General features: G+C 47.1%; 1 protein-coding gene across 2 annotated transcripts in view; it reads right to left on the reverse strand.

Annotated features, from left to right (window-relative positions):
• RIN2 (Ras and Rab interactor 2) overlaps positions 1-7998 on the reverse strand; it is a 197554-nt gene extending 189556 nt beyond the window's left edge. The window contains exon 1 of one of the 2 annotated variants that reach the window (XM_066595766.1): positions 7879-7998. The gene's annotated coding sequence lies outside the window, so the exon portion shown is untranslated. The remainder of the gene's footprint in view (positions 1-7878) is intronic. The other variant, XM_066595768.1, reaches the window with a different exon arrangement.
• Positions 7999-9111: the final 1113 nt, after the last annotated feature.

Raw genomic sequence — 9111 nt, forward strand, 5'->3', positions numbered from 1 at the left:
CTTCTGTATGCCATCCCTTTTCTATGTCCACCAAAATCTCTTTCTTAAAAATCACTGCACTCGGAAGTCTTCTCAGCGTTGTCCGTGTTTATGTTATATCTCCAGTGTCTTGAATGTGCGAGTCTCACCCGTAAATCGCACCAGAATAGCGCATACCATGAGTTTTTTCTCGTGATCCAGGTATCTGTGTAAAAAAATCTGACGTGTCTTTGCAACCTTTGTTTACTATTATGGAGCCGTGTGCCATCTGAGTCTGTTTTTTTTTTTACTCAGACACAATAAACTGTAACAGAGACCTTATGATAGAGCTACACGGCGACCTTTGGTCAAAAATCATTCTGTAGCCCTGATACCTCACACGCCCATTGAAGTCAATGACTCGTGGTGTGAGCAAAACTCACAGGAAACAAAAAAATCCAACAAGATTGGATTTTTTTGCAACCCGTAGTTACGGCAACCTGCTAGTTTCACTGCGACCACACTGTCCTCGATGTCGGTGTGAGGTCGCAGGGATACAAAACGATCTTTTGTTACACAACCCCGGATGAGGCCATAAGCCACCATGTAGCATTAGTCTTAGCAAAGTGCAAAAACTAAGTCCCCAGTGCCTGCGGCCAATGCACCAAGAAATATGCTTTTTGAGTTCTTTATTTGCTCAAGTCTATAAAGCTCTTACTGTTCGGCCACCAGAAAGGTGACATTAGTTCTCAATTCCTTATACATGATAAAAACTAACTAACCTCGGCCCGATATGGCGCTCACCAATGTGCGTTTTCACTGTGATGCGGGACGCTTTTATGTCAAAAACACCTTCCATCACTTTAGTAAGGTAGGGATTCTGCGGCGCGTCTTTCTGCCCCGTTGGAGGACTGGCAAGAGCGATGTATGATGTGTTTTCCGGCCCCAATGAAAACAATGGGTGAGGCGTTCCGTGGGAATGCCCAAAAGATAGGACCTGCCACATTGTTTTTTCCTGCACTGTATCAATGGGAGACATCGCATTGCACAGGGTGCGACGTGTTTTACTGTCCCATTGGAAACAATAGGTGATGTGTTCTAAGGAACGCACAAAGATAGAACATGTATATTAATCAATTCAAAAGAATGGAGTTCATATTCGCACGAGTTTTGTGCGTCTCGCAAACCATCAAGCTCGCACGAGATTCTCGGCTGTGTGAAACCGGCCTAACGGCCAAAAATAATAGCAGGAAAGTTAGAAGATACAACAAGTGGAGTGATTTTTGTTGGGCAGCTAAATAATGTCCTTCATGAAATTTATGCTAGACGGTGACTTCAGCCTCTCGGAGCCCAGACATGGCCTGATAACACATTACACTACTTGTTCTTGCAGGCCATGATGTAACTGCACCACTCACTGCAGAGATATAACAGATATATAGCCCCAGCCGTGTCTACTGCTATTAAAAAGCTCCTGCTTTTCCAATTCAGAGACACATCCAACAGACCACTAAGGAGACAGCATGTTATCAGCGCTATGTTTCAGCCCCATGGTTTTTCAGGCCCGTGGTTTTTTTTAGCCCTGTGTTTTTTCAGCCCCTTGTTTCCACACTATGTCTGAGCCCTGTGTTTCCATGCTAGGTTCATCAAGTGCTGGCTCTGATAGGCGCTTGAGAACCAATCACAGTCAGAGCTTCCTGGAGGCAGGGATTTTGAACCTCCGATCCAGGAAGCGTTGACAGAAGACTTCAAACAAGTTCCGGGGACCGGCGAGGAGAAGTATGGCGGACCTGACAGTGGCTGTCAGGTGATGTATTTATTTAATTTTTAATGCAGCTAGGGCTTATTTTAGGGGCTTTCACAGTGGGACTATTTTTGTCTCATAATGTAGCAGGCTATAAAATATCACTAATGTGAAGGAACCCATAGGAAAGCCTGGGCTTCACATACATGCAATCTGCAGCACTGTCACATCACGAGAAAATTGCATGATTTTGTTGCCCCTGTGTGAAAGCGACCCTAACATCAGAATCTTGGCATAAAGTAGTTTATAAATGCCTCCCAGAGATTTACATTGACTCTCTTCTACTGCCTATAAAATTTTGGACCATATATGGAGTAAAAATACGCTCGTCTGAAAGCGGTGTAAGGCCGGGCTCACTCCAGTTTTTGGCATTGCCTTTTCTTGCTCTGTTGCGGGAGAAGAAAAGCAAAATACTGGATCCGTCCAATGATGGAAGCAAGGGACGACAGATGAACTCCACCGACCACAATGGAGTTCGTCCAGTTTCCGTCCTGCCCTTTGCAATTTTCCGGAACAGAATAGCTTTCTTCTGGAAATGTAATGAAAATTTGCAATGGAGGCTTTTAACAGGGCTTCAGACGCAGATGTAAGCCCGGGCCCACACACGGCCACCGACCCCGCGTACCTGCTATTAACAGGGCTTCAGACGCAGATGTAAGTCCGGGCTCACACACAGCCACCGACCCCGCGTAGCTGCTATTAACAGGGCTTCTGACGCAGATGAAAGCCCGGGCTCACACACAGCCACCGACCCCGCGTAGCTGCTATTAACAGGGCTTCTGACGCAGATGAAAGCCCGGGCTCACACACGGCCACCGACCCCGTGTACCTGCTATTAACAGGGCTTCAGACGCAGATGAAAGCCCGGGCTCACACACGGCCACCGACCCCGCGTACCTGCTATTAACAGGGCTTCAGACGCAGATGTAAGCCCGGGCTCACACACGGCCACCGACCCTGCGTACGTGCTATTAACAGGGCTTCAGACGCAGATGTAAGCCCGGGCTCACACGCGGCCACCAACCCCGCGTACCTGCTATTAACAGGGCTTCTGACGCAGATGTAAGCCCGGGCTCACACGCAGCCACCGACCCCGCGTACCTGCTATTAACAGGGCTTCAGACGCAGATGTAAGCCTGGGCTCACACGCGGTCACCGACCCCGCATACCTGCTATTAACAGGGCTTCTGACGCAGATGTAAGCCCGGGCTCACACGCGGCCACCGACCCCACGTACGTGCTATTAACAGGGCTTCAGATGCAGATGTATGCCCGGGCTCACACACGGCCACCGACCCCGCGTACCTGCTATTAACAGGGCTTCAGACGCAGATGTAAGCCAGGGCTCACACACAGCCACCGACCCCGCGTACGTGCTATTAACAGGGCTTCAGACGCAGATGTAAGCCCGGGCTCACACGCGGCCACCAACCCCGCGTACCTGCTATTAACAGGGCTTCTGACGCAGATGAAAGCCCGGGCTCACACGCAGCCACCGACCCCGCGTACCTGCTATTAACAGGGCTTCAGACGCAGATGTAAGCCTGGGCTCACACGCGGTCACCGACCCCGCATACCTGCTATTAACAGGGCTTCTGACGCAGATGTAAGCCCGGGCTCACACGCGGCCACCGACCCCACGTACGTGCTATTAACAGGGCTTCAGATGCAGATGTAAGCCCGGGCTCACACGCGGCCACCGACCCCACGTACGTGCTATTAACAGGGCTTCAGACGCAGATGTAAGCCCGGGCTCACACGCGGCCACCGACCCCGCATCCCTGCTATTGCAGTACTGCAGATAACTGCGGACGCTCGCCATCAGTCATGCGCAGTTCAGATTTTTTTCTCTAAATATTTTTATTTTCCGCGCTGTTGCTAGGCAATGATGAGGGTAACCGCAACCTATCCGCAATGTCAAGTGCAGATGGGCTGCGGTGGGACGGCCTCCATTGACTGTCCACAAGGACTCCACAGCAAAATAGAGCATGCTGCGATTTTTTAGTAGCTCTTAGTGCAATTGCTGTATTACTGCCAAAAAGCTGATGTTTGGCGTAACCCAGATATACGGGGTTATGTGTCACCTCTGTCCGCCCTGTTCTGTAGGTCTGATCTACGGCGCAGGATATCGGAGAGGATATACACATGAATCAGGCTATTATCTGACACCACATTGCATGAGATGACATGATCGGGCTGGATCCGGCTGGATCGCTTCCTCAGACCAGAGACCCGACTTGCCAAGAACTGTGCAGCTTTTATCTCAAGGCTCATGGCAAATCCACTTGTGCCGTCTGTCCGCCGGGCGACTATAGACCATCCCAGGGCAGACAGCAGATTACACTCCGGAGCCCCCCGGATTATGGATACAGGAGACAAGAAGCCATTCTGCTCTCTCACCGACACTATTAACCCATTAATGGACTACTTGAAAAATAGGACTATTTAGTCTCCCTATGACTTACCACTTGCAGGCAGGTAATCCTTGTTTGATGCTCGTTATCACTTAGCAGTAGACATTTTTGTTCGTTAGTGGTAAATTATAACCGACGTATAAAACAGAACGGACGAGTGAACGACTTACAGATCGACTTAATGTATTACAGATCACACGGTCCGAATCTGAAACATGGTGTCCATTACAATTCTACGGATGCATCTTGTACCTCGGATTTATTCGCGCGTCGTCTTGGGGAGTCAGGATAAAGACACCCAATGCGGTCAAGCCCTTAGGCCAGCTCACAGCATAAAACCCACTGGGTTTGTTCTCGTTTGCTTCTTTTGCGCGCGCAATTCAGTTGTCCGAAAAAAAAAAAGAACATGCTCTATCTTTCTGTGAATTTACCCACCAAACGTCCCCATAGAAGTCAATGGTGGAAAGGGGGGGGGGTTTCAAACTGCGTGCGCAATATGCTTGGAGATGCGCAAAACAATGCGTAACTGCGGGGAAAAGAACACATCTGGAACTAATTAGACATTTCAATTCTTGTGTTTGATCGCCGCAAACGAGTGCCCATGCCCTGCGGGCAGAAGTGGTGCGGTAAGAGACGCCCATGCAAAAAAAGCCTTGTTCAATGTGCAGGAAGCAGCGCTGAGGCACGCACAATTGCGCTTACGCTCGTGTGAAGCCAGCTTTTGTACTGTTGTGCGGTATAATGTAGCAGCGAGCTGACAATCACTTACATCTGGGTTACATGTCCGGTATCCGAGCCGCGCTTTCTGCACACGGCAGCAACAAGTGTTCACGAGCCGTACGAAGACGAGCGGAGAGAAAGTCACGGCCACCGCTTAACCCACAGCGGACGAAATCAATACCTCGGCGAGCGCCGTCCGCCAACATTACCATAGAAAACAATGAAACTCATCACAGCTGCGCTGGGGCAGACCACATTGCTTCTAGCCACGTGGTGCCCACGATAAAGATCCACAGGTGCCCAGTGCCATGCAGCGCAGTGCCCACATACATTACTGCATACAGGGCTGCTTGTTGGTCAACTTTTTTTTTTACAATTCCCCCGTTTCTTGTTTTACATGTTTATAACCAGCGTCTGCACAGACCCAAAGACCGTCTGATGTTTAATGTCACTACAACGGGAAAACTGTCACTGGACGTACACATCTGGCACATCCAGTGCCAACCTGAGCTCACTCAGATGGCACCCTGTGTAGAATGTTTCTCCTCCCCATCATCAGAAAAAACTATATATACTGCATTGATGGGCAGTCTGTCTGTATTCTACTTGTGCAGAAAGCAGCGAAAAAGCTGCATACACACACCAGTACAGCTGAGCGAATACATACAGTACCAGAACCAAGCTCATTACATAAATATACCACTAAAACCAGGCACATACCATAAATACAGAACTAGGCTCATAGCATAAACACAGCACCAGAATCAAGCTTATACATACAACACCAAAAACAAGGTCATAAAATAAATACAGCACCAGAATGAAGCTTAATATATAAATACAGCCCCAGAACCAAGCTCATAACATAAATATAGCACTAAAACCAGGCTTGTATCATAAATGCAGAATCAAGTTCATAAAACAAACAGCACCAGAACCAAGCTCATACATACAGCACCAGGACCAAGGTCATAACATAAACACAGCACCAGAACCAAGGTCATACATACAGCACAAGCCCCAAAGTCATAACATAAAGACAGCACCAGAACCGAGCCTATTACATAAATACAGACAGAGAACCAAGATTGTAACAGAAATACAGCACTGGAACCAAACTCATGTCATAGAATACGAGAATCAAGTGCATAACTACAGCATGAACCACCCAGGGTAAACAAATAAATACAAGAATCATGCTTAGTATATAAATGCAGCCTCAGAACCAAGCTCATAACATAAATATAGCACTAAAACCAGGCTCTTACCATAAATACAGAACTAAGCTCATAACATAAACACAGCGCCAGAACCAAGGTTATACAAACAACACCAAGACCAAGATCATAACATAAACACAGCAACAGAACCAAGATCATACATACAGCACCAGGACAAAGGTCATAACATAAATATAACACTAAAACCAGGCTCATACCATAAATACAGAACTAAGCTCATAGCATAAACACAGCACCAGAACCAAGCTTATACAAACAACACCAAGATCAAGGTCATAATATAAATACGGTACCAGAATCAAGCTTAGTAAATAAATACAGCCCCAGAACCAAGCTCATAACATAAATATAGCACTAAAAACAGACATCAAAAATGCAGAACCAACCTCATAACATAAACATAGCACCAGAACCAAGCTCAGACATACAGCACCAGAGTCATAACATAAATACAGCGCCAGAACTGAGCCTAGTACATAAATGCAGCCCCAGAACCAAGATTGTAACATACATACAGCACCAGAGCCATACTCATGTCATAAAATACGAGAATTAGGCTCATACATACAGCATGAACCACCTGGAGAACACAAATAAAATACCAGAACCAAGCTCATCACGTATATACAGCAGCAGAACCAAACTTACAACATAAATATAGCATGAACAAGCCTGAGTACAGATACAATACCAGAACCAAGCTCAGTACATAAATACAGCACCAGAACCAAGCTCAGTACATAAATACAGTAGAAGAACTAAGCCATTGTGTTGCGGTGGCACCAAAAGTCTGACAGCGGCACTTCAGAACATCAGAGGGGAGGAAACAGAGCGAGGAAGAGGACGCAGCGCCACACGTCCACGGCGATGTTCACACCAGCTTTTATTTTTTTTTAGTAAAAATGTATTAAAGTTTTTTTAGAGAAAAAAAATTGTAAAAATGGAAGCAAATGGAAAACAAATTTAACCTATTTTCACCCCGTGATCCATTTAACACACGCAACAAAAACGTTTTTATCCGTTTTACTGTCCGTTTGCGACAAAACTGTTTTAAATGACAGTATTTTTTTTTTACTCAACCTTCTTTTTTAGGACCACATCGGTCATCTATCGTGCCCGGCACACGCCCAAACAGACAAACGGATCCGTTTAACATAATTTGACGCTAACGGAATATCTTCCGTTATAGATAAACTTCAATCTTAAAAAAAAACAAAAAACGGGTCGGTCCGACTTCCATTTTTTTGCACGGGAAAAAAACAAAATTCTGTAGCCTGTATTATTTCTTCCGTAAAAAAAAAAACGAAACCTAGACGCAAACGGCGCCATACTGATCCATAACTGAAGCCAATACATTTCAATAGCGGTAAAAAAAACCCGGATATGACGCTTTCCGTTTTTTTCCGTAAAGGATAAACAGAAAGGAAAAAAAGCGCAGGTTGTGACCGTAGCCTAGCGTGATCCCTGCTGTGCCTTGCGGGCGATGCGGGCACATTGACTTCTGCAGAAGTTGCACAAGTTTTGGTGCCACTGGTGGTGGTGAGGAAGCAGGGCATCAGTCTGCCTCATGACTGGCATCTTATCAGATAAGGGTACAGACTTCAGTAATGCCAAGTTGTAGGGCAGTAAGATCCAAGCCAACCTGCCGAGGAAGCCTGGGGAAGGTCTGAGACGGAGAACACAATCCTGCCAGCACTCACCACACAGAAGCCGGGCATTGTGTGCCCGCACACCTTCTTACCTGCCTCCTCTAGGAGTGGTGGGCAGCTCACAGCTCGCTGCTGTCCGTGCCCAGGCTGTGCCCACCGCAGTGGAGCTGCTGAGACCGGCGCCGGCAGAACCAAGTGTCCTCTGCCCCTTGAGACATTCATAAGAAGCAAGTCTGAAGTAACGATGGCAGTGCGCATGCGCACCTCCCCGTCCCGCCCAAGCCGCATTACTTACAGAGCCGGGCAGGACAATGACAGTGTGAGGAGGAGGCACTATGTCCGTGCTGGTGGTCCTATGTGGGGGCTGGTTGTCCTCCTGGAAACACCACAGCAGCCCTCCTCAAATCTGTGCCTCCATGTTTGTAGTCAGGCACACAATTCACCTCACGTTTTACCTCACAACAACCAGTTTTGCCCCTTCAGGGCTCGTTGGCACGAATGTAAAGACGCCGCGTATGCCACACGTAGGGCTGCTTCACATGACCGTGTCTTCATGCGTAAAATATACGTGCGCAAAACAGGCTAGAGCCCGTTGATTTCTATGGGCGCTTTCGCACGGGTGTGTTTTGCGTCCGCAGAAAAAAGTTGGATATATTTCTGTGTTTTGCGCAGCAAAGGCCCCCATAGAAGTCTACACAAGCGCAAAACACGCTAAGAAAAAGAACACATCTGGACCTCATTAGGCTAAATAGCCTTTCAATCTACGGAAAGGTTGTGTGTGTTGCACGTGCGTGTGAATTCGCCGTCCGTATATGAAAAGTGTATTACTGTGCAGAGACACTCGCGCAAATGTACCTTATCTAGCCATGTGAGGCGAGCGTATCTGCGCATTTGGTGGTCTGAATAAGGGGTTAAAGAGACAAACGTGTTTTGCACGTGGGAAAATGAGCGCCTTTCATCGCGCATAATTCCTACGTGTGCAAAAAGATAGGCTTTGCCTGATCTTTCTGGGGACTTTTTTTTACTTGTTCATACGCAAATACGCTCCGTAGTGGCATACGTATTTCTGCATGCATTCGTCTGTTTAAGGGCTCGTGATTATTCTGCGATGCGATCTTAACATTAGAAACTCCCATTGGAAAAAATGCAGCGATATCGCAGCTTTAAAAAAAACGCTAGTGGGTAGACGCCCTAAGGGCTTATTCCGACGACCGTATTTCCGCACATAAAATGCGAGCATGTGTAGCATTGGATTTCAATTGGTTCATTCAGACTAAAATAGTCGCGCGAGAAAAAATAGGACCTATTCAATCTTTTACGGACGT

The sequence above is a fragment of the Eleutherodactylus coqui genome, chromosome 3 (assembly GCF_035609145.1).
Source record: "Eleutherodactylus coqui strain aEleCoq1 chromosome 3, aEleCoq1.hap1, whole genome shotgun sequence".
Taxonomy (NCBI): Eukaryota; Metazoa; Chordata; class Amphibia; order Anura; family Eleutherodactylidae; genus Eleutherodactylus; species Eleutherodactylus coqui.